We start from the raw sequence: 27984 nt of genomic DNA on the forward strand, positions 1-27984 counted from the left end.
TATCTATGTATGCATTGTATTTAATATTTTATAAATGTACACAACCTTAACTTTATTGAAGCATGTATCACAATGGCAGCCTAATATTAAGCCTCATAAGCCAAACAGATGCAGCACCATGTGCATTAAATCATATGGCTTAGCTGGTATATGTAGCACAAAATGTCTTTGCAACTGGATTACCTGCTTTTGCTTTGCCAATTACTCTTCCTCTAAAATTTCTTATAAAATCTTCTTAATTTTGGGTATCTATGCAATGGGAATATAACTGAAAATCAGATATAATAACGAAGACGCAATCTGCATGTATGGACTCAACCACTCTAGGGCTTGCAACTTCCCACCCACTAGGGCACAAGCAAAACTTGCTTTCACCGGCCATTAGCTCCGAGTAATTTTCAATTTGTGAGAGATAGTCATGCACTTGGATAGCTGTGTCTTTGTTTTTCCAGTGCTTAAACAATATCTTCCTTACATTCCCATGATCCCCACCAGCAAAGAAGGCAAAGATCGAAAGTTTGTTTGGGGGCTAGCGTAATCTTGGGATATGCAAGTTTTCATTAAGTAAATGAACTTCAGTTAAGGAGACGTCTCTCACAAATTGTAAGCTTTTGAAGTGTTGGCATTGCATATAACCCTGATAAAGTATTTGGAAAGCTCAAGTTCGTTTGCTGAAACTTCTGGTGCCTGGAATGTCACATGGATGGAGGAATATTTCTATAAAAAAAACAAATGGAGGAATGTTAGTGAAATTGATTTACTATCATTGCAAAATTGTCACCCAAGATGAGCAACCCCATTCTTAAATATTTTTTATTGTAATAGTTCATATTTCTCTTTTATAGTGTGTACTTTTCTCTCTTTTCCAACTAGTTTCCTCCTGTTACACCCCGTGATCTGTAATAATATACTCATGACTTTTCCCTCTCTTCATTTCTATGAAGAGAGAATCTGCTTGTGCTTGTGGAGATTAGATTCACGATTTCACTTTCTTTTTTTTTTTTTACGATGAACGGAAATATTATAAATCTACTAGGTTATTCGAGGTAACCCAAACCTCCTTACAGACAGCAACAAACTTCAGAATATTCTCGATAACTTTTCTTTCCTTTCCGCATTCCTCATATACACACATCCCTCTGCATTTCCTAACAAACTCTAGGAATTAACTAACGTGCCCTATAGCAACAGAATGTAAAGATGACAATAATTAAAACGCCCTGTCTAATACAGGCCTCAACAACGGTAAACTCTATATAAAAACGACATGACAATTAAAGTAATGCAAAACTACAATGAAAGAGTTAAACGGCAAGCTGCTCCTTAATGAAACGGTGCGTTCCTCCCTGGTTAAACGTTGTGCTTCTTCAAGAGCCTCCACGACATCATCTCGAGTTCCCAACTTCTAAGACCCACATCACATTAGTTCACATCTCAGTTTCCTTCATTCTTCATCAGTTCTCTCTTCATCCCCAATTCTTCCCTAGGGTTCCTTTGATCATACTTCGAGATCATTGATCCGATCGTCAGAATGTCGAGCGAAAGAGAGGGCCTGACAATAGGGATCGATCTGGGGATGACGTATTCATGCGTGGGAGTGTGGCAACATAATCAAGTAGAGATAATAGCAAATGATCAGGGTAACAGGACGACGCCGTCTTATGTCACCTTCACTGAAAAAGAGCGCTTGGTAGGTGATACGATTTCACTTATTTGTATTGCAAATGGAGGATAAACTACTTGTGCTACCACTCAACTTATCTATTGATATATAAGTTAAAACTTCTCAAGATAGTTATGATAATTTACACCCTAGCTAGTGATAGAGATAGAAATCCATCTTTGAGGGACAACCTAATATCTTAATTAATAGTTATTTTTTTACCTTATATATATATTCACCATTTAGTGAGACAAAAAAATATATATGAAATTCAAGATTAAGAAAATTAATTGACATGTGCATCAAACTACAAATACACAATAAGAGCAAGCAAAGGGAGATCAATTGAATGAACTCTATTAATAAAATGTTACTTTTCGAGATATATATATCTATATAGAGCATGCATGCGTGTTCTAAGAATTTTTTTTTAAAAATTAACATCTAAAATTTGAGTTTTAGCAATATTTTGGAGCAAAAAAAAAGTTATTATAAGGTTTTTGACATGAAATCTTACTCCCTTTTTTTTTTTTTTTTTGTTGTTGTTGTTGTTGTTGTTGTTTGGAGGAGGACTAGTTTGTGGCCACCAAAATTTTGGAAAAGGCTATGTTCCTCATTTAGTAATTAGTCCCTGGCCTCTAAAATAAAATGTAGAAAAAAATGTAATTATTACTTACATGTAAATTAATCACAACAAATCACCCTATCACAAGTAAGGTCATCAATCATGTCAGATTTGTGTCTGACAGGTTGAAAGGGAGGGGTCTAATTTTTCTTATGAAGCCTAAGATCCTCTCTTAGGATGTTAGGGGTCTAAATGATCCCAATAAGCATCTTCGTATCAAGTCCTTATTGCGTAATTGGAAGGTTGATATAGTGTGTTTACAAGAAATGAAGTTACGCTTTATCGATATATGTATTATCCGTAGTTTGTGATGGTGTTCTTTTTTGGGATGGTCTTATCTGGCGCCTATGGGAGCTTCAGGAAGTGTACTATTAATATGAGATAAAAGAGTGGTTGAGTCAATGGAGGAGTGTATTGGAAATTTTTATGTAGCTTATTTTTTAAAAAATGTTGAGGATGGGTGGGAGTGGGACTATGTGAGCGTTTATGGGCCAAATTTGGATAGGGAAATGAGACTTTTTGTGGAAGGAATTGGCAGGACTGTATTATCTTTGGGACGTGCCGCGGTGTATGAGTGAGGATTTCAACATTACTTGCTTCTCGAGTGAGAGATCATAGGAATCTAGTATTTCTTCAGCAATGGAGGATTTTTCTGATTTTGTTTATTTGGATCTTTTGAATCTTCCCCTTTCTTATTTTGTTGGATTGTGGCGACATTCATGAGGGTCATAGGTACTTTAAGTTTGAAAACATGTGGTTAGGAGCTTATGGCTTTGTGGAAAAGGTAAGGACCTGGTGGTCTTCTTACCTTTGTTGAAAAGGGGAGGAACAAGTTTACAATTAGATTGTATTATAAACTATTGACATTTCAATATAGTTCTCTTTTTTCTTGAAAGTGTATTTGGAGGTCTTATGTACCTTCCAAAGTTGCTTTTTGCACATAGATTGCTTCTCATGGGAAAATCTTGATAACCGACAATTTGAGAAAACGTGGTTTCACTGTTATGAACTGGTGCTACATGTGTAAGAAGCATGGGGAATCAATAGATCATTTATTTATGCATTGTGAGGTGGCAATGACATTGTGGGATGGTATCTTTCATAGAACCGATATGGCTTGGGTGATGCCTCTGAGAGTGGGTAAACTTCTTGCTTGTTAGAACATGCTTCATGGTTTCCCTGTGTCTTATGTGGTGTGTTTGGATGGAAAGGAATTATCAGTATTTCAATGATACGGAGCGCACCTTGGAGGAACTTTGGAATTTTTTTACACACACATTATTGTTTTGGATTTCTGTTTTAGTGCTTAACAGAGCTTTTGCTCATGATATTTTGTTGTCATTTTCTACTTCTTAGAATGTTCTTAGGTTTTTCTTTTGTATACTATTTGTGTACATGGACATCGCCTATTTCATATGTTAATATAAAGTTGTCTTTCTTACTTATAAAACAATTCTAGTATATAATACTCGGTGATTGTTTGATTTCGAGTTTGAGAGCTTGAAAAATGCTTCTAATATTTTAAAAATTCTTTTGAAAAAAATATGATATGATTGATAAATTTATAAAAAAAAAAATACTTTACACACTTAGAAATTTTTCAACAACTTAATTAGCATGTGTTTATGAATGTTCATTGAGGTGTTGTTGCATGAATAAAGCTTTTGATGATAGATTTCCTTAGATCTAGAAACTTGAAAACTGGAAGTGGAAAAACAATTTTTGTTGTGTGAAAGTTTGAATACTTCGTGGTTTAATCTTATTCCAAAGGTTTTGATATTTTTATGTGATGATCTTAAGCCTCTTATATACATGTTAGGATGTTATTTTGAATATATTTAGTATTAGTTTTAAAGATATGATTTTATATGCAAGAGGATTTCGGTTAGGCCTAAGATTTGATGTTTTTGGGTTAGATCCAACCTTTCTTGAATTTTAGCCATTTGATTTTAAGTTTGATGGTTGGATATTCTTTAGGACACATTTTTAAACCATGAGATTTTTTAGTTTGAAGATCACATGCCTTTAAGCCATGGATCAAGAGATTGATCAAAGTTAGTTAAGAGAAAAATTTTTGTTTTGGACTAAGTGTAAAACCAAAAACTCCAAGTGTTGTTTTGTGATTTTTGGTGACTTTTGTTTGATGATTTAAAGCATGGTTGATCTTAGGATGATGTTATGAATGTGTTAGAAGTAAGATTTAATTTTTTAGAATTCTTGGAGATGTTTTTATTAAGGTCAAAAGTTGTTATTTAAGGGTTTACGTTTTGTTAAAAAGTTTGGGTCTTCTTACAAAAAGTTTGGTGTTGATGATTAACTTTTTCTTAATGGATTTGTTAAGTGTGTTTTTAAACATAGAATAGGAAGATCTTTGTTACAAAATTTTGGTTTAATCATGGGTTTTGAAGATGGAAGAAATTGCAACCAAAATTAAGAGAAATGGCCTATGAATGTTTCGGCCATAGTGACTTTTTTATAGTTGTGAATAATTTTAAATTTTCTGAATTGATATTTGAGTTTAGGACAGAATTTACATGATGAATGTAAATTTTGATAATTTTTGAAGTTAGGATTTGAAATCCTTAAGTTAAGGGTAAAATGGTCATTTTCTCACATATAGAGGGTAAAATGGTAATTACCTCTAAGTGTCTTGTTACGCCCGTCCTTGTGGTGGGACTTTTTATAAAATATTTTCATAAAGGACGACGGGAATTACTATTCAATTTAAAACTTCTTACTTGCATACCCAGGGTGCAAGACTCTACGTTTATAAAATAAAATCTGCTTTAGAATAAAAGAGGTTTACAGTAAAAAACATTAATCTTACAATAAAAAGGTCTCTCATGCGATTAAAACCCACGCCTAGACTTCCGTGCTCTTCTCCATGGGCCGTGTCTGTCCTGATGCGTACTTCTCATTCCGTCCCTGTGAAGGGGAGGGACATGCATAAAAACTAAAATGAGTCGAAGACTCGTAAGCATTACTTCATACGGTTAAAATATAACAACATAGGTTTTCATTCATGCATTCATCATTCATACATACTATACATACATGCGTGCATGCATACGTGCGTTCATTTGAAAACATCACTGGACGTGATTTTCCTTTGAAAGAGGGGCTTTCTTTTCTTAAAACATTTCTTTCCCCTATCAGTGCCTTCATTTCTGCAAGAATGCGGTGCATTCTTACATACGTGCATTCATACATACGTGCGTTCGTGCCATGCATACATACATACATACATTCTTTCTTATCACTTTTATAGGCCAGTACACACTGTTACGCTCCGTGTGTTGGGGTTAGCGGTCTTCCTTTGGACCTGGACTCCACCCGTGGCCACAGGTTGGGAATCCTTTTCATAGGGGGAAGCACTGGGTGCACTACCAGTACTACTTACTCGGCATTGCAATCTCCCCATTCATTGGTACCCTTTCATTCATACATGTGGCCGTTACATGTCTTCATACATTTCATGCTTTCATTCATTCTTGCTTTTCATTCGTTGATGCCAGCTCTAAAGAGCTGGAGCTTTCATTCAGTTCTTTCCATTTCATTTAAGATTCAGTTCATGAGAAAACATCATTAACAATCCGTTCGTGGAAAACTTCATTTTAAAACATACATGAGCTTAGACGTCGGCTTTCGTGGCATCCATAAGCGTCACCTTGAACGTCGTCTCTCACGGCATCTACGAGCATCACCTCATGGCGCGCGTGAAAGCCTCGGTTCGTAGGATCTGTAAAAGCGTCCGTCTTCATGCCTTTCGTGCAGTTCGTGGATTTTCTCAGAAAATATATACAATAGATACATCATATAGTCATCCATTCACATGCGTACAATTAATACTTTCGTTGCGTAAAAAGGGGTTGCCAAGGAGGGCCGTACATACGTATACCATTGAACACTTAGCATTTTCTTTCGTAAAACGTCTTTCGTGTCTTTTCGTAGAGCATCGTGAGGAAAAGCGTTTCTTTTCGTTTCTTTACATATTAAGAAGACTCTAAAAGAGTATGAACGTAACACTTACCTGGACTCCATGCTACTTACATATCATGCAGTCCATTCATGTGCGTGTCAGATGGCAACCTACATGCATACACATAACCTTAACGTTATTCTCTATCAAATGCATAATCAACTTAAACTAGAAATAAAGCTACATTTTACTTAGAACACTCTCCTTATATCACATGCTCTTACGAGCCCTTAACTATGTTAAATCCTTCAGGGACCATTACGGTCACCACATCTTCCAACTCAAGGTCTTGCCTCGCGTGCTCATTTACTAAAGTGAACCCATGATTCACCTTAGGATTAAGACACTAAGACCTTAGTCTTACTCTTCTTACTAACCACATTCGACGCATGATTCCGACCAATGGAATCACGCATCCCAATCCTAACGATACACCCATCACTACCTTCATGCACCTTAGCCCACACTAAATCCTCATTCTCATCCATACAAGCCACACGGCTCTAAGCCAACTTTGAGGCTTAAACACTGTGTAACTGTGCTCAGGACAGATTACCCAATACATATGGTAAATCCGTCCGCACATGTGTCTAACCAGATTACATATGTACCTTACCCCTTTATCACCTAAGATCAATATATAATATGTTGATCACCTGCTCGTAGGGACAAGGGCCATACTCCGATACCAACCTTCTCTTAACCTGGCTAGCATAACTATTCATGCTATCCGTCCCTTCTAACAGTTCATCCCAACACTTAACACGACAAAGCTCCATTTACAACCACGCCTTATATCATGTCATATAGCTCGAGACTATACTCAAGCTACACCATGACCTTGTCACGTCACCTGACATCTCACTACGTCATTCTTACATCAACCCTTAACTCATCACGAGTACGGTTCCTCACGTACTCCTGTCTCATCGTGACATCTCGTCACGATCCTGCTACACCATTTCTATACTAACTCATCACTCATCGCAAGCACGACTGTCAGTAACCACGTCACTTCGTAACGTTGCCCAGTCATGCTTATGCTGCGTACTCTTACACTTGTTCTGCTACTTCACGCATACTCCTAGCCGTAAGTCCATCACTGTGACACTTGTCACTTCAAACTACAGGCTGCGCTATAACTACTTCGGGACACTCTTCCACAGTTCCCGATACTATTCACCACATTCCACGCCCATCAATCACACAACCATCCTTATCTCTGCAACACGCCACACGGAGTGTGGCTGCCTCATGGAATACACTCTACGTATACTCCTTTTTCACACGCTACGACCCATCACCATCGGCATACACGCCACATGGTGCATTGCTCCGCTACATGGAGTACCCTTCTCGTGTACTCCCTCCACATACGTTACGCCACATCACCATTATGGCATACTCGCCATATGATGCATCACTCCGCCACATAAAGTACACTCCACGATACTCTTTTTACACACGTTACGCCACATCACCATTATGGCATATCCGCCATATGGTACATCACTCTACCACGTGTACACTTCACTCAATGAAATGCAAATGATACTCCCGCAAACGTTCATGCAACAAGTCAATGTATGGCAAATGATACTCCCACAAACATTCATGAAACACACCTAAAGCTTTCCTTACGCGAAAATGATCACTCTAATTATATGCAAACTCAATAAATGGCAAGCAATACTCTTACAAACATTCAGGCAACACGTTAATCAATGACAAATGATACTTCCGCAAATGTTCATGCAACACGTCAATGAATGACAAATGATACTTCTACAAACGTTCATGCAACACATCATTGAATGGCAAATGATATTCCCACAAACGTTCATGCAACAAAACAAAAGTCTTCCTTACACCAAGGTTACTCAACAAACCACCATATCTATCACACACAAGAAACTTACGCATGAAACAAGTAGGCATACAAAATTTATTCTCTCTAAACAAGTACCAATCTAGTTTCTAGAACTTACCAAATGATGCTTTCTCACTTGTTCCATACACACTAGCAAAGTTATCATCATTAACATGCAAATCTTTATCATATTCAAGTCTCAACAATTTTTCATTTAAAATGAAGACAAGGACATACCTTCTTGCTAAAGCATCAACCACAAAATTTTTCATACCTTGTGTGTATTTGAATACATGAGAAAAAGTCTCAATACAGTCCTCCTACTTAGCATGCATTCTAGTCAACAACTTACCTTGTCCCTTCAAGTGTGTCAATGACTCATGTTCTTCAAAGAAAGATCGGTTAGAAATTGTCACACCTGACACAAAATCAATGTAATGCTCTATCTCCCTAATAGGTGGCAATCCACTAAACACGCCGCTAGGAAACACGACCTCATATCCCTGTAACAAAGAGACAACAATACTAGGCAAAGATACGTCAAGTTCGTTAGTATTAAGACTCGCCTTAGCATATAAACTCACTTTTCTCTTTGTTTTTCTCTCACTTTATTCACTCTCTCTTTTCTTTCCACTCACTTTTTCTATTTCACTCACTCGTTCCTTTTCACTCTCTTTTTTGCTATCGCTCTCTTTTTCTTCATCTTTTTTTGTACTCTCAGCCTCAATTGTTTTTCAACTCATTCTCTCTTTTTCTTGAGGTCTTAGCCTCACCCACATCTTTTTTCTCTCTCATTTTTCTCTCTCTCTCCTTTTCGACCTCACTATTTCCTTTTTTCTCAATCTCACCTTTACTCTTGCTTTTTAGCTCAATCTCACTTTCACTCTTGCTTTTTAGCTCAATCTCTTTTTCACTTTTTCTTTTTTGATCACTCTCACTTTCACTCTTTCTTTTTCGATCAATCTCATTTTCACTCTTTCTTTTTTTATCACTCTCACTCTCACTCTTTCTTTTTTTATCACTCTCATTTTCACTCTTTCTTTTTTGAGCAACCTCACTTTTGAGTTTCAATTGGTCCCCATGTGTAGGAGTTAAAGGAGCAAATTTGATTATTTTTCCATCCTTTTCAAAACTGTACATGTTCCTTAACCCATCATGGATCACCTTCCTATCAAACTGCCACGGTTTTTCCAACAAAATATGGCCAGCATGCATAGGTACTACATCACAAAGGACCATATCTTGGTATTTTCCAATTGAAAAGGAAACTAGCACTTGCTTATTTACCCTAACCTCCACACAATCACTCAACCACTGCAACATGTATGGTCTAGGGTGTTTCAAAGTAGGTAAATTCAATTTCTAAACTAAAGTAGTACTAGCCAAATTAATACAACTCATCAAATCAATGATCATACTACATACCTTATTATTGATGTGGCATCTAGTATGAAAAAAGTTCTCGCTCTGCTACTCTATATCATCCATCTTAATTTGTGTATTGAGTGCACGCGTAGTAACAAGAGAATCACCATACTCTTCTTTCTCATACCCATTTTCAACATAGACTCACTTCGCCTCCTATCTCTCATGCCCTGTAGATTTCTAATTACCACATCTTGATGATCTATCCTATCTCTCACTTCACTCAACACCAAGTTCAACCGCTCAAACTGTTATTGCATGGATTGCAACACAAAAGATGAGTTATCTACCATCCCCTTTGGTGAAGAGCAACTCCGATGAGACATTGTAAAGTGCTGCACAAAAGAATGTTAGTGGAAAACCTCACACACTCCCTTACGTGTTTACACTCGAATAATGGCACTCACTCGTGTTTCACTCTTAATTGGCTTTTTCCCGATAATAGTCTCACACTCTCTTCTTGCATTTTACCTCAATAGTTTTCCCGCTCAAGTTCTTTAAGAACTAATTGAACTAAATCAAGACAATACAATCTTATATTATTCCAATCAGTAATATAGATCCAAGAAACAAGAAACGAGGAAGGAATAAAATGACACTAGACTCAAGGAATTTATACGAGGGAAAGATTAATTATAAAACAAGATACCAACTATAAATATGTATTCAGCCCCTTTGATGATAAAACTCAATCAACAAATGTTTTTCCTTCTTTTTGTTGTAACTATGTAGCAACTTTTGAATGTGCTACCTTTTCTTTTCTTCTTCTTCTTTCTTTTTTTTTTCTTTTTTTTTCTTTTTTTTCCTTTCCTTTCCTTTTTCTTCTCTAATTCAATCACAAACAGCAATACTCAATTGTGAAAATCAAGCAATTGAATTCAAACACACAAGAATTGACAATGAAATAGAAGAGAATCAATGGAACGGCACTCCAAGCAATTGACAAACTTAGAGTTGCATTAAAACCCTAGAATTTCGAAACCCTAGGTGATGCAAATTCTAGTCAAACCCAAAACCCTAAGAATTTTGGCAGCCTACTTTTTGTTTCTAGAATTTTATTTTTTATTTTTTTTGGCAACCCTAGAACAATGCAACCCTAGAATTAAATTTAAGGATGCAAGAAATTAAAAGATAGAATCAGACTTGATTGGAAACTTTGCTATGATTTTTCTTGTCTATAAAGAGTCTTATCTTACTCTTGATAAAATTAACCAGTCTCTTCCTAGTTTGATTGTTTCTTTGTTGCAGGAGTTTGAGGATGTATTCCCGAAGGAGATGCCAAATGAGTTGCCACCCATTAGAGGCATTGAGCACCAGATTGATTTTGTGCCCGGGGTTGCTATTCCAAACCGACCAACCTATTTGAGTAATCCAAATGAGACAAAGGATCTTCAGAGGCAATTTGAGGATTTGATGAGCAAGGGGTACATGAGGGAGAGCATGAGCCCTTGTGCAATACCAGTGCTACTAGTGCCAAAGAAAGATAGGACGTGGAGGATGTGCGTTAATTGCAAGGCGGTCAACAATATCAGGATACAGTATCGTCATCCCATTCCTAGATTTGATGATATGTTTGATGAATTGCATGGCTCATTTATTTTCAGTAAAATTGATCTTAAAAGTGGGTACCATCAAATTAGAATGAAAGAGGGTGATGAATGGAAAACTGCTTTTAAGACTAAGTATGGGCTTTATGAATGGTTGGTTATGCCATTTGGACTTACAAATACGCCCAGTACTTTCATGAGATTAATAAACCAAGTCCTACGTGCATTCATAGGCAAGTTTGTGGTTGTGTACTTTGATGATATCTTAGTGCACAACAAGGACTTAAATGAACATATTGAGCATTTGAGATATGTGTTTGATGTTTTGAGATGTGAGAAGTTGTATGCACATTTGCATGAAAAAAGTTATTTTTCTTGGTTATATTGTTAGTACAAAAGGTATTGAGGTGGATGAAGAGAAAGTCAAGGCCATCAAGGAGTGGCCAACACCAAAAAGCATCACTGAGGTAAGAAGTTTTCGTGGCTTATCTAGCTTTTATCGGCGTTTTGTTAAAGACTTTAGCACTTTTGCTGCACCACTCATGAGATAATTAAAAAGAATGTTGGGTTTCATTGGGGGCTAATCAAGAGAATGCTTTTGCCACTATTAAAGAAAGGTTGTGCTCTACACCTGTGTTAGCATTACCTGATTTTAACAAAACTTTTGAGATTGAATGTGATGCCTCAGGAATAGGGATTGGAGCCGTTTTGATGCAGGATAGGCGGCCCACAGCCTTCTTTAGTGAAAAGCTAAGTGGGGCATCCCTGAAGTACCCTACTTATAACAAAGAGTTTTATGCTCTTATTCGTGCATTAGAGACTTGACAACACTACTTATGGCCAAGGGAATTTGTGATCCACAACGATCATGAATCATTGAAGCATGTCAAGGGTCAAGGTAAGTTGAATAAAAGGCATGCTAGATGGATGGAATCCATTGAGACATTTCCCTATGCCATCTGTTACAAGCAAGGTAAGGAGAACATTGTTGCTAATGCTCTATCCCGGAGGTACGTATTTCTTACTTCTATGAGTGCTAAAATGCTTAGGTTTGAATATGTGAAAGAAATGTATGCCGATGACACTGACTTTTCTGATGTGTATATGGTATGTGATAAGGTGGCATTTGGTAAGTTTTACAAGCATGATGGTTATTTGTTTAAAAAAAACAAATTTTGTGTGCCAAGTTGTTCTATGCGTGAGTTATTGGTACATGAGGCACATGGTGAGGGATTAATGGGACACTTTGGTGTCAAGAAAACTTTAGAAATTTTGCATGAACATTTATTTTGGCCTAAGATGAAGAGAGATGTTAATCGTATTTGTGGAAGGTGCATTACATGTAGAAAGGCCAAATCTAAGGTTTTGCCACATGGATTGTATACATCCTTACTCGTTCCTAGTGAGCCATAGGTAAACATATCTATGGACTTTATTTTGGAGCTGCCTAGGACAAAAAGGGGTAGAGATTCTATTTTTGTGGTTGTGGATAGATTTAGTAAGATAACACATTTCATTCCATGCCATAAAACAGATGATGCCACAAACATTGCTGACTTGTTTTTTAGGGAGATAGTGCAACTCCATGGTATACCTAGGAGTATTATTTCTGATAGGGATGTTAAATTCCTTAGCTTCTTTTGGAAGGTGTTGTGGGGAAAATTGGGTACTAAGCTCTTATTTTCTACTACTTGTCATCCACAGACTGATGGTCAAACTGAAGTAGTTAATAAGACTTTAACTCAGCTTTTACGCACTTTTGTTCATAAGAATTTAAAAACTTGGGAGGATTGTTTACCATTTATAGAGTTTGCATATAATAAGACCATGCATACTACTACTTCATATTCTCCTTTTGAAATTATTTATGGATTTAATCCACTTACTCCTTTGGATTTGATGCCTTTACCTGTTGATGGCTAGAGTAGCTTGGACGGACAAAAGAAGGCGGAGTTGGTGAAGTCACTTCGTGAGAGGGTACGGCTTCAAATTGCCCAAAAGAATGAAAGGGTCGCTTTCCAAGCCAATAAAGGGCGAAGGCGTGTCATCTTTAAACTAGGAGATTGGGTTTGGGTTCACATGCGCAAAGAAAGATTCCCAGCCCAAAGAAGGACTAAGTTGCATCCTCAAGGAGATGGACCTTTCCAAATTCTTGAGAAAATTAATGAAAATGCATATAAAGTGGATCTTCCAGGTGAGTATAATGTTTCTGCTACTTTCAATGTTTCTGATATTTCTCCTTTTGATGTAGGCGAAGATTCCAGGTCGAATCATTTTGAGGAGAGGGGGAATGATGGGAACCAAGGTGGACCTACTCTTGAAGATCCTTTGCAAGTTCCAGATGGGCCAATTACAAGATCAAAGGCCAAGAAGATCAAGGAAGCAATGCACAGATTGGTGCAATCCACTTGGGATGAAGCTAGCAAGAGCCCAACACTCAAGATGAGCTTGAAAGAATGAGAACAAGTTTTGATCCACTTGATTCAAGCTGTAGAAGACATGACTTAGAGATAGGGCCTATTGTTATTGGAGGCTTTCAATTTGGTTAAATGATTTATTTTATTAGTTTAGAATAAGTGGGCTTGAAGATGATTGGCACACACGTCTTATTTTTAATGAATTAGGGTTTTCGGGAAGGCCTTATATTTTGGCCAATGGCTTATTTGAAAAGTTACTTTTTAGGAACTAGGGTTTCAAGAGGTTACTGTAGCGTTACTATAACTGCGCATACTGTAGCCGACACACTGTTCATCCAGGGGCATTTTGGGTAAAAGGGACTTTATTTTGGCTAGGATTTTAATTAGGTTTGGTTTAAATACTCTTTGTAGCCTCATTTGAAGCCTTAGACAATATTGAATTTTATTTGTGAGTTGAGTTTTCTCCTCTTGTTCCTGATTGAACTCTTAAACTTATCAAAGGTAAATCACAACCTTTGTGGTATTCCTCCTTTGTAATCTAGGTTCTTGAGACGGGTTCTTCAACTGGTCTAGATTTTAATATAATCTAAATTCTTGAAACTAATTCTTATGGGTCTAGGTTCTTGATCCACCATTACTCGAATTTTTCTGTTAATGAAGGGCTACTAAGAGCGGAGAAATAGATTATGGATCTCGAAAGGACCTATGAGATCTATGGATGTACTGAGGACCAGAACGTTCTTATCGGATACATATTCCAAGGAGAAGCTGGAATATGGCGGGATACGCGAAGGCAGCTTCTAGTTAGGGAACTAGGAAGTTTGTCTACACTATGTTGGGAGAGATTTAAGGAAGAGTTTGACAACAGATTCTTCCCAGATTCTGTCAAATAGCTGAAGGCGCAGGAGTTTGCGACTTTAACTCAAGCCAGTTTGACCGTAGAGCAGTACGCCATTAAGTTTATGGCATTCGGAAGGTTTGCACCACACTTGATTTCTACTCAAAGGATGTAGGAATAAAAGTTTCAAGTTGGACTTCAGCCAAGATCCGTAGCCAAGTAGCTTACCTAAGAATAGAGAATTACCAAGAGTTGGTAAACGTGGCCATGATAACAGAAACAAAGCAGAAGGGTTCGACTGCCCTGATTATTTCGGAAATAAAGAGGACTTCATCATATGCTACTGAAGAAAGTTCAGAAATGAAGAATATGTTTACTGGATCAGATAAAGGAAAAGGCATTGAGACTGGGAGCTCAATACCGATCACATTTCCATCTTGTGGAGAGTGCGGTAAACACCATGGAGGCAAGTGCAGAATCGCGTTGGAAACTTATTTCAGGTGTGGCCAACTGGGTCATATGATCAAAGACTGCCCCAGTGTTGCTTTGAGGAATGAAAGAAATTGGGTTTCTCTCAACAGCGGCTACAAACCAAAGTAGAGGCAGCACGTGCCCATGAGAGTGTATGATGTCACTCAAGGAGATGCAGATACTAACGCCCCAAGAACTGAAGAAGCTGGCACCATCACTGGTATTTTTTTTCTAAGACCTAGGTATTGTTAAGCTTATGTAAGGTTGATTTGATTGTAATTGATTATATTGTTGCAATATTGTTATTTGGGGAATGTCAAGTCATTGAAGTTTGTAACTTGTACGCTATTGATTCAAGTGAGTCCCCGTCTTTAGTGATTGTGGTATTACACGAGAGTTTAGTTCAGAAGCCGAATTGTTACCCAGGTGGTAAGAGTAACAATTCTCATTAAGAATATTATTGTTCATATAAGTGTAGATATAGAATACCCTTTAGCAATTGGATGAAGGATATTGAAGGTTGATAAATTAGTATTCTGCATAATTAGAGTTGTATTGATGTTGAGAATCCAAAGGAATTTGTGTTCAGAAGAGTAAAGTGTTTAGGAGAGGCTTTGGCCGTAATAGGATTCGCTGATGATGGTAGTTTTATCTAGTTGTGGTTAAGTATTTTTGGCAAAGCATTGTGTCTGTGGAAAACGTAGATCACCATTATATTGGAGACTTTTATATGGGTAGTAAATCTTGGTCTTGAGGATTTACATGAACAGTAGGAACAAATTCTTTTCATTAGAGTCAGAATAAGAGGCAGCTTATGATAGATAGAAGAGCTAGGCCAATCATAAGAGAGTAAGTCTTAAGTTGAGGTTAATAGCTAATCGTTTATCGAGGTACCACCTAGGAGGAGAAACGACTTGTTGTGATAATGAAGGAGTAAGCTAGTCCTAGGCAGATAGAATTCCTTGAGAAAATAGAGAAAGTGAATTTAGTTGTGTATGGATTAAATTCTTCCAAATTGAACTGCATGAATACAAGTTTTAGATTTAAAGAGTATGCTGGTACGACTTGACCTATTTTGAGGAAGGATTCCAATACAAATTGATATAATTTGAGAGAGAGAGAGAGTTAAGAATGGTAGATATATATACATTGTGGATAATTCTTTGAGTAGTAAGGAGAATATTGATTTCTTTTAAGAAAGGATTCAGTATCCTAGAATGTCAGCCTAGAAGTCTTTAAGTTTAGGCAGTAACTTTTGGGAGTGTTATACCCTTTATGCTATAGTTGTAGTTATTTTGTGTAACCATGTGATGGTTGTAGATAAGAATAGTGTTGACTACGAGAGGAAGGCGTTACCTCAGGAAGAACATTACCTACCCCCTGGAGCGTGAAAAGGCATCCAATGATGGACAGTAGGTTGGTAAGCAACTTCTTCTTTTGAGCGTATTTTATGTTTTTCCTTGCGTCGATTTCAAGAACGAAATCTTTTTTTTAGGAGGAGAGGATGTAACAACCCGCTAGAAATTCACTGGTAAAATTTATATTGACTTTAGGAATCTCGTGAAAACCCTATAAGTTTTTACGAATCGACCAATCGTACAGGTTTTAGTTTGTCAACATAGTCAATGTTATCACTCACTATGGTGCTAGAAATATAAGTTTAATTATTTGAGGTAATTAGAAGTGCCAGAATGCGTTATGGTCCACGCCATTAGACTCAGTTGATTATCTAGAATTTTATGGTGCAATAGCCCATTTTCATAATTCTGGACGAAACGACTGTTCGAAATTGTGAAATTATTTTTAAGGGCACTTCGGGGTTGAATTTCGGTAAACGATTTTCACTATAGGTTAATAAGAATATTTATGATTTTTCAGTACTAAATTTATTATGCATTTCTTCTGAGTGAATAGTAACCTCGATAAGCACACCCAGTGCAGTGTTTTCAAAATCATAGTGTGGAATGTCCAAATTCGGTTAAAGAAGTTTTATTTAGACACTTGGCAATATTTTAGCCACACATAATGAATAGTATTAGACACTTGGCACAAAGAGGAACCATTAGATCGATTTGTGAAGGAAATCAAAGTGTGAGATCATGCCACCTAAGCAAAGCTTTGTTTCATCTAATAGACCAAATTGTGCCAGACCAAAGAGGGTTTCAACCCTATCAAAATCCTAAATGGTTAGAATCCAATTGAAACCCCAAAATCGTGATTGAAATAAAAACCCTAAACGGTTGTCTCAAACCCTAAAGTTGGCCTCCAAACCCTTTTTAATCTGATTTCTAGCATTGTGCTTAATAACTTGATTAAATCACTTCCACATGCTATTAATTAATCAAATCCTTGTTATAAAATCTTTATCCAACCTTTTAAATCTTGAAATTTTGATTGGGCCTAGAAAAATTAGATTTGGGCTCGATAGCATCTCAAACCCTAACCAAACCCCCTTTAAACCCCAAACTGAAGCCGCTGGGTTGGGGCCCACCAAGGCCCACGAATTTGGCCATCTTGGCAAAGCTTCTTGAAGAAGTTTCCTCCCCCACATGGCAGACAATCCACTGCCATTGGCTGCACCCAATAGTGCCTTGATGTGAAGGAAAAATCTCACAGCCGCTGCAGGCAGTCCTTGTCCCTCTATGTTCTCCACTTTATGTCACATAGTCATATCCAATCAAGGGTCATTCATGCCCATAACTTCCCCCTCCATAAGTCTAAAGTCGTGCAAAACACATTTCACTCCCTTTAACCACTTCTTCACCCTCTTCTTAGAGACTCAAAAGAGCTCTCTCGGGCAGATTTCAAGGTCTTTTTGTGTGGAGATTTTTGACCCATTATAGGTATTTTAGCAAAATGACTCCACATAAAAGTTGTTCGCCTTTGAGTTTAGTTTCTGTGAATATCTTATTAATCTCATTACATGCTCATTTGCTTAGTCAAAAATATCTTTACCCATGGAAAGATCATTCTGGGCGTGAAACTGAAAAGTATGTTATGTTTTAGAATTTTTGACCAAACTAATGGATATATCTTGGTCTGACAATTTTATGGAGTGTTATTAGCATGTGTTTATCAATGTTCATTGAGGTTTTGTTGCATGAATAAAACTTTTGATGATAGATTTCCTTACATCTAGAAACTTGAAAACTGGAAGTGGAAAAAACAATTTTTGTTTTGTGAAAGTGTGAATATTTCATGATTTAATCTTATTCCAAAGGCTTTGATATTTTTATGTGATAATCTTAAGCCTCTTATATACATGTTAGGATGTTATTTTGAAGATATTTAGTAATGGTTTTAAAGATATGATTTTCTATGCAAGAGCATTTCTGTTTGGCCTAAGATTTGATATTTTGGGGTTAGATCCATGCTTTATTGAATTTTAGCCATGTGATTTTAATTTTGATGGTTGGTTTTAAATCATGAGATATTTTAGTTTGAAGATCGCATACCTTTAAGCCATGGATCAAGAGATTGATCAAAGTTAGTTAAGAGAAAAGTTTTTGTTTTTAGACTAAGTGTAAAACCAAAAACTCCAAGTGTTGTTTTCTGATTTTTGGTGACTTTTGTTTGATAATTTAAATCATGGTTGATCTTAGGATGATGTTATGAATGTGTTAGATGGGTTTTGAAGATAGAAAAAATTGCAACCAAAATCAAGAGAAATGGCCTATGAATGTTTTGGCCATAGTGAGTTTTTTATAGTTGTAAATGATTTTAAATTTTTCTGAATTGATATTTGAGTTTAGGACAAAATTTACATGATGAGTGTAAATTTTGGTAATTTTTGGAGTTAGGATGTGAAATCCTTAAGTTAGGGGTAAAATGGTCATTTTTTCACATATAGAGAGTAAAATGGTAATTTTATTCTAAGTTGCCTATTTTCACATTTCTAATTGTTAGTAATTAAATTTCTAACTTTTAGAATACACTCTTACAGTTTCTCATGTTTCTCGTTTTATTCTCTTAAAACGCGACTATCGAGGTAAGTTAGCTCTTAACTTACTATCAGTTTACTGTGTATGTGTGATGGGTAAGGGAACTACAGTTTATGTTCGTATGTTGTTATATATGTCATGTCATGCCATGCCATGCCATGTCATCACATGTTTATCTATTACACGAATTATTCTGTCACGAAATACTTATCTGTTAAACAATATATTCTGTCACATGTTACTATTTGTTGCAAGTATGTCACATTACGTATGCCGTCATGTTATGGAATGTTTTCTATTACATTTATGACTCAAAGTATGTCATGTATGTCGTCTTACGTTCATGTCACGTCACGTTACGAAATGTCATGTATGCCAGTTAAGTTATTCATATCAATCATGACCCTAAGTGTCAGGATAGGGTAATATCCTAGTGGAACTCCTTTGTTCACGTTAGAGTGTCTAAATAGGTGTGAAATTTCCTGGGTTGACGAAGTATAGTCAACAAGTTGCGAATGGGGCCTAACTAGCTGGTCACTGGAGTGCGCCAGGCACTAACGCCGATGGAGCCACACTTTATGTTACGTGTGTCCACAGCAAGTGTGGCACAAACAATTCATGGGACCACAATAATTGTGGAGCATGAAGTATGGGGCCACAACAACTGTGGAGCATACAATACGTGAGACATAGCAATTGTGACACGTAGAATACGTGGGGCCATAGCAACTATGGAGTACGTATTAACACACTCACAACTAGTATAGACACATGTGTTGTGATGCGGTAATCGCTAGGGACACACGGCTCAAGGGGACCCGTGTGGCGCCCGTATGGTCACTTTATTAATTAAGTCTATTGAATAAGATTCCAAGTTCATGTATTTCACATTTAAGTCATGTTTCATGTTATGTTATATTCATGTTCACGTTTATGTTATGTATGCTCACGTTCATGCTATGTTTCAAGTTCATATCATGTTTCAAGTTCACATTTATGTCAGGCTATGTTCACGTTTATGTTATGTCATGTTCACGTTCACGTTTTGTTTCAAGTTCACGTTTATATTATGTTATATTCTGGTTCATGTTATGTTCAAGTTCATGTTTAAATTATGTATATTTACGTTCATGCTATGTTTCAAGTCCATGTTATGTTTCAAGTTCACGTTCATGCTATGTTGCTAGTCCTTGTTATATTTTAAGTTCATGTACGTGTCATGTCACCTCAAGCTAAGTTTGAGTTTCAGTTCAAGTTATGTCATTTATGCCATGATATATGTCAAGTTATGCTATGCTTACTTATGACTTTGATTATGCATTAATGATTTTACTGTTATGCATGCATCATTAACCTGTGTAGAAGTTTCCTGTTAACTTGCTAAGATTTATAATCAAATCTCACCATGGTAGTCCCAACTACCATTCCCCCCGAATGATAGGCGATGTGTCAGAATCAGAGCAAGGAGCAGACACTGGCAAACTGGAGGAGGTTGACTAGACGCCGTAGACGCAACACGGAGCTTGTAGCCTCCATAGTTAGGTCTTTGGATAGTATTCCGGCATCGTTAGTCGAGTTACGCGAGTTACTCAACGAACTAGCCCAATTGTGTACTTTAGCATTGTAATTATAGAGCCAGGTCTCCGTTGTTTTGAGATTACAGTCTTCTCAGACCCGTGCTGTAATCGTGGATGTTTATTTTGTTAAGTATGCATGAATTATGTTTTAACTATTTGGGATATTATAAGTTTGGTACATAGTATTGCTCAAAAAAAAATTATCCGCTGCGAATATTGCATAATGCGAAATGTATATTAGGAACATTGCATCTTATATGTCATGAACGAGGCCAAGTAACCTTGTGTTGCATGTCCCGATACTTCGGATATCTGTTTGATCCCAAGCGGAATCTAGGGGCGTCACAAAGCACAAAATGTCTTTGCACCTCAATTACCTGCTTTTGCTTTGCTAAATACTCTTCCTCTAAAATTGTTTGCAAAACTTTCCTAATTTCAAGTATCTTTGCAATGGGAATATGAACTGAAAATTGGCTCCAATCAAGAACATCACTAAATGGTAGCACATAATTATTGGAATGATAACCGGGACGCATCCTACATGTATGGACACAACCACTCTGGGGCTTGCAACTTCCCACTCACTAGGGCACAAGCAAAACTTGCTTTCACCCATTAGCTCCGAGTAATTTGCCGTTTGTGGGAGATAGTCATGCACTCGGATAGTTGTGTCTTTGTTTTTCCAGTGCCTAAACAATATCTTTTTTACATCCCCATGATCTCCATTAGCAAAGAAGGCAAAGATCAAACGTTTGTTTGAGGCCTGGCCTATTCTTGGGATATCCAAGTTTTCATTAAGTAAATGAACTTCGATTAAGGAGATGTCTCTAGCAAATTGGAAGCCTTCTGAAGTGTTGGCATTACATAGAACCCTGATGAAGTGTTTGAAAAGCTTAGGGTCATTTGCTGAAACTTCTAGTGCCTGAAATGTCACATAAATAGAGGAATGTTAGTGAAATTGATTTACTATCATCGCAAGATTGTCACCAACTTTTATCTATAGATAGATTTATATTATATATATATATATATATATATATATATATATAACTTGTAGCTACCTTAAACTAAATGACAAAGATCATGAATATATGAATAATGATATTTGAAGACCTTTACATCGTACATCATCCACGTGATATAAGTTGATTTTGAAAATAAATTTTGAATTTTGAATCTTACGAATCAAATTATGTTATCATGTGGATATATAGTGTGTGATGTAAAAACTTCCGTATAGCATTACTCTAAATACATAGCTATTATACGTACGTACGTACCCAATCATGACAAGAAACCATAAAATGGTCAGCCCCGCTGCTTCTCTTCCAATATGGGTATTTCTCTGATATGATGTGAATCATGTAGTCCTTGACAACGTTCTGTATACGTTCGCGCGAATAATTAGTCCAAGGCGGCCTGTAGATGTATTGGATGATATTGACAACGCTGACCGGAAGAAAAAAAGCAGTGTTCTCCTCAGGCTCCCTTGCTATAAATAAACTTTTTCCACTTTCCAATTCATCGATAAAATGACCTTCAATTGAGTATATGTCCTTCATTGGCCCATAGTGAAAAATGGGCGGCTCTCCTTCCTTGTATGCCCAAACCCTAAATCTCTTCACCATCTCTTCGTGGCTCCTGATCATCATCAAATACATGATCAAACAACTACAATATATTGCTTAAAGGTTTGTCATTTTCAAAAATGATTTATACAATCTCAAAATATGCAAGTCGATACATGATCTATAACTCACGTTACAAAATTTATATTTTGTTTTCTATTTAACAAAAGGCTTACTGAAAAAATGCGTTGGGGTTGCGATAGATGACTCCGGAGGAGACGAAATCGTCGCCGTCGTTGAGTGTCATTGTTGAGAGATTTAGCTTCGAAGCTGCTATGCGAATCGAATATCGTGCTCGTGCAAGTCCTTGTTCGAGCTTTTGCCCTCTGCTTAGTTTCGCCTTCTTTCTCTACATTATAGAGTATAATTAATTAAGCATGACCACGATATTATAAAATGTAGAAATTGAATGAGCAAATTATTCAAATAAAAAGCCAACAGACAGATGAAGGGGATTTGAAGTGTTATGACGATGGGTTTTGGCCTTTCTCGCATATATAATGCATGTGTGTGTATATAGAAAGAAATATGAGATTCGAAGCAAACTCAAAGTGATATTTGAAAAACATGATTAAAATATATGAGCTCGCTTTCGATTTGTCGTCAGGAAACCAGCGCTCTATATACATAAATTTATATATATAGAGAGAGAGAGAGAGAGAGAGAGAGAGAGAGAGAGAGAGAGAGGTGGGCAGGCTAAAACGTACAGCTACTCGGACAAGTTCCAGGAGAAACCAGTACTGAAGCCACCAGTACGTAGAGGTCGGTGTTGATCATCATCGAGAGTGACTTTTGTCTTCTGCAACTCCAAGTCTAATCCTGAGAAACTCATCTGCCCACAGAAATGGCCAGAGAGCATGAAAACGACAACGACGGAAAACAAACAAAGAGAAGAGAGGATAGAAACAGAGCATCGATCATTGCAAGTTATCATTTTCTGATGACTCGAGGACATGGGTAGTGTTTGCTGGCTGTGATTTTTGGCTTTCAGGAGGAAGAAGATGGAGGGAGGGAGGGAGGGAGGGAGGGAGGGTCTTGTGGAAGAAAGTGAAGAAGAAGCAGAAGAAGGGCTATTGATGTATTTTACCGCAGTACAAATTAATAGCAACAAACATAACAAAAGGATAACAATGGATATTTTATAAAACCGAGTTCAAAAAAAGGGGTATTTATCATTTATTTATATATATATATATGTCTATATAATATAGACACACACACACGAGGATTGCTATAGCTAAAAAACAATTACACAAAAAGAAACTTTATAAATTGATGTGATTTTATATAATTCGTTAGATCCCCTTTATAATAAAAATTAGAGTATTTTCCTATATATCTTTGTGATGAAAAATTATATTCATTATCTTCACATCACACACTATACATAATTTTTTTTCTTACTAAATATGTGATGTGATGTATGTATGATAAGTAGAATAACTTAATTTATTTAAGAAAAATATAAAAATAAAAATAAGTGTGGTGTATGGTACATGATATATAAAGATGCTGAGTAGCAATACTCCTTTGTGATATGTATGCATAATCGATCGGGAGTTTTGAATATTTTTCTTTAAAAAATGATAAATACACAATATTTTTTATAATATATTTTACAATCATATTTTAAAATATGAGTTATTATTTTAAAATACCATATAAAAGTACATTACCTTACAAAAATATCCTTATTTTACACTGCTTTGGATTTTTTTCAGTCTTTTTTCTTTGAAGATTCTTATTCTTGATTTTTCTCCGGTCGGTCGCTGCTATTTATTTAAGGGTTTGTGTTTTGCCTGCCCTTTCTTACTTTTTCCTCACGTTTTCTTGATAAGTGCTCTTCTCATATACAATCTCTTGGCATTTATAGCTCATTTATTAAATTTGGTCATTTCTGATTAGTGTTATGGTCCCTTCCAAAAGTTTGATTCAGTTGCATTTGTTTGGCTTTGTTAGTAATGAATTATGAAATTCTCCCAATAATTCTCCCAATATTCATTCCATTTTTTTTTTTATTCTTAATGGTCAAAATATATCACATCCCTTAAAAAAAAACTCACGCTGTAATGATCATTCTTAATAGTCCTAACCAGATTCATTTAAAGATTAGATTCCTATATCTACACAAAAGATGTGATAAATAAACCTTAAATCCTGAATCAACATTGTTAAATTCTTAATTAGTAGAAATTAGTTGAGAACATACTTTGTAGGATCTTAGAATCTCTTGGATGATTGCAATTAAATTAATTATTAAACATATGAGCATTTCATATATAAGTGTTAGAAAAACTAGATCAGAATGAACAACGGAAGCGATATTACCTTATAGGAAATATCTCAGATCTAGTACGGTTGTTCCACGGATTCTCCAACTTCGTTGTTCGTCCACGATCTTCACATCGATAGTAGAATGTGCTACGTGGTAATACCAGAGCAATACTCACACTTTCTACAGTCTAGATTTTATGACTAGAGAGAACCATTAGAGAGAGAGAGCTTGTTTATCCAAGTGTATCATCAAAAGAGGGGGAGAGATTATGTAAATAGCCTCTCTAGTGTAATCCCTGGCTGGCCAGCCAACCATCAAATCTCACTCTTTACCCTCAAAAGAAGGTGAATGGGTGCCCACTATGGGTGTCATTTTCTTACAATAAGTGGTTTCTATTTTCATAAGAAAGCATGATGTTATTGGTATTATGGAAAGGTGCATCTATAAAATTCTAATCTTCATTTCTTCTTATTGAAGGATTTCCATTCTTGAAATTTAGTAGTCATATATGTACATTTGTTTTCTTCTTATCTCCGTTCAAAATTATTTGCATCATTCTCAATTTTAATTATAATTAGTTCGATATTTTGTTTTGTCAATGTGAAATTTTATTAATCTGTTTGTAATATTTCTTTTATATATATATATATATAGAATTAAGTTTCCCTTTTACATTCTGGTCATCAATTCTATCGCTCCTGGTTCTTTGCAACATATTTCAATTCCTGAAGCGATACTTCCGTTCAATAACTAGATGAAAAGTGGTAAGATTAATTAAAAGATGACTTAACATATATTTAAAAATTATCAATTAAATTCCTTATATTCTGAAACATTAAATTCTTTTAAAAAAATCCGCCAGGATCTTGGAAAACAGTCAAAAAGAAGGGATTGGTACGATTCCTTGTCAAAAGAACAGAAAGAGCACCATCGCAGTTGGAAAAGAGAGAGACATGCTCTAAACAAAGCATCTAAGGATGACGCCATTCGGAATGAAGGACAATTTTTATTCTCTCGTATGCCTACGTGTAGCCAATCAAGTGTTTCAAAGGATTTTTTTTTTCTTTTTTAGAAAGAGACGAAGATCACTTGTCCATAAGTGACCCCTTCCCAATTTTATTGAAAAAACCCCTCACTTATGACAGATGAATACTGTGATTACAAAAACATCACGAACAAAAAAAAAAACACAACCCCACAAAAACTAGCGTCTAATGTAGGGGAAACCCCAACTATCCAAACGAAAAAGACTTCTAAACCTTCCCGTACCAACATATTCTCCAAAAAAATCCAGAGACCCACCATTAACACCAAGTTTAGCCAAAAAATCAGCTACCATATTAGCCTCTCTAAACACCAATTTAAATTGAACATTAAGCTCCCTAACAAGACATTGAGCTTCCTCCCAAAAATCTCAAAGGTACCAATAATTACAAGCACCTAAGACAAACCGTTCCACTATAACACTAGAATCCGACTCTACCACAAAATTCTTCAACCCAAGTTGCTTACACATCTGAAGACCATCAATATATTGGGTGGGCTTGCCCATGGCAATGAGTAAACCCACCCAAAACATGACCAATGTCATCGCTAACAATTTCCCCTCCGCCGAACATCCCAAGATTGCCACAAGAATCCCCGTCAACATTTAGTTTCACCATCCCAACCATGCCCACGATATATATCTAGGCATTCTACTCTCCAAAGCCTCTAAAGGACAATTTAAATTGTTAATACTGCAACATCATGGGGGCCTAATTTTTTGAACTTCCACACCATGCCCAAAGCTTCTAAAATAAAGCCTTTTACCATTCTAATAACATTCTTCCAATCAAAATTTAGCCCCTCCATACGAGCAGCACAACGACATCTCCAAAGTGCTTTAGAAATAAAGATAGGAATAACACCATGTAACCAACGCACTTGTGAAGATTGCGAAGCACGGCACCACCATATATTCATCAACCCAGCCCAAACCCGTGTAGAAGGCAATTGAATTCCAAAAATTGCTGTAAAATAATTCCAAACCTTCCTTGGCCCCTCCACCTCACAAAGAATATGATCCATGGACTCAACTTGGGAAGAGGGACAACAATGACATTTCGAAATCATTGGGATACCAAGTTTCATAATTACCTCATCCACCAGGATAGCACTACGCCGTGCACACCAACATAAGAAAGACATCTTCTTAGGAACTGAAGCTTGGCATAGCCATTTCTTCCAAAGACAAATAGTACCATGAGATCTAACAATATTCCAATCTGATTTAGTATTAAAACCGCCATCTATATAAGGTTTCCAGACCAAGAAATCAGGTCCCTCGAGAATATGAACCTGTGATATCAAAATTATGTTCACAGTTTCCTCATCCACCATCTGACGTAGCATTGAAACATTACACTCCGCCCCTTCGAATATATCTCGGACCTAAACTCCTCTATCCCCCACCACCAATTGTTGATCAGCAATAGCACCATCACCTAGCCAGTTATCAAACCAAAAACTTGAAGAGCCATCACGGACCAACCATCTTGAGTTACTTAAAACCAAAGGGAGAGCCTGAATGACCCCTCGCCAAAACCGAGACCCCCTTGGTCCTTCAATCACCGAACCAATATGAGAGCTTCCCACATATTTAGATCGAAAAAAATCCGACTAGGGAACCACCCTTTAACGATTTCCAAGCAAACTTCATGAACAATGAGCTTTGTACCTTGAACAAATCACGAATACCAAGTCCCCCCTCCTCTATTGGGAAACAAATATTCCGCCATGAGACCCATTTACGCTTCTTAGTTTCATCACTAGAACACCAAAGAAAATTTGAGAAAATTGTTTTCAGCTTCCCAAAGATTCCTTTAGGCAAATTCATCACTGACAATAAATGAATGGGCATACTACTAAGTACATGCCTGATAAGAATAATTTTACCACCAAAAGATAACAATTTACTCTTCCACCCGGCCAACTTTTTTTGCACCCTAAACAACAATGGCTAAAACAATCTCATATTCATACGCCCAACATGTAACAGAATACCCAAATATGTACAAGGCCATGCACCCTCTATAAAACCCGACATTCGCTTCAAATCCTCTTTTTGACCCAATGGAATATTGGTGGACAAGAAAATAGAGGACTTTTGTGGAATTACTAACTGACTAGAAATCTCTTCATATTTTTTAATCACCCCCCAGATTCCGAATAGAAACTTTACCTCCATTAGCAAAAATCAGCAAGTCATCGGCATACAATAAATGAGAAAGACGCACACACCCACAAGCATTAAAATACTTAACTTGGCCTTGAGGAAATGCTTTATGGAGCATTCTTGAAAGTAGTTCCTCTGACAAAATAAATAGATACGGCGACAATGGGTCGCCTTGATGAAGTCCACGGGAAGGCTTGAAAAATCCTTTGCACTGACCATTCAACATAACTGAAAAAATAGGAGAGGAAATCACATTAAAAATCAAAGAACGCCACTTATCTAAGAAACCCAACCTCCGCATCAGCTCCTACAAAAATCTCCAATTTACACGGTCATATGCTTTTGCCATATCAATCTTCAGCATAACATTACCACCCATAGTTTTACGATTCATACCATACACAAGTTCTTGAGCCAAGGCCATATTTTCAAAGATGCTATGCCCACGAATAAATGCAGCTTGTTCCGGCAAAATAATACCCCCAAGAACTGGAGCCAATCGAGAAACCAT

General features: G+C 36.7%; 1 pseudogene; it reads right to left on the reverse strand.

The window, feature by feature from the left end:
* Positions 1 to 67: 67 nt before the first annotated feature.
* Positions 68 to 27984, reverse strand: LOC121246253 (annotated as a pseudogene).

Source organism: Juglans microcarpa x Juglans regia, chromosome 1D (assembly GCF_004785595.1).
Source record: "Juglans microcarpa x Juglans regia isolate MS1-56 chromosome 1D, Jm3101_v1.0, whole genome shotgun sequence".
Classification (NCBI taxonomy): Eukaryota; Viridiplantae; Streptophyta; class Magnoliopsida; order Fagales; family Juglandaceae; genus Juglans; species Juglans microcarpa x Juglans regia.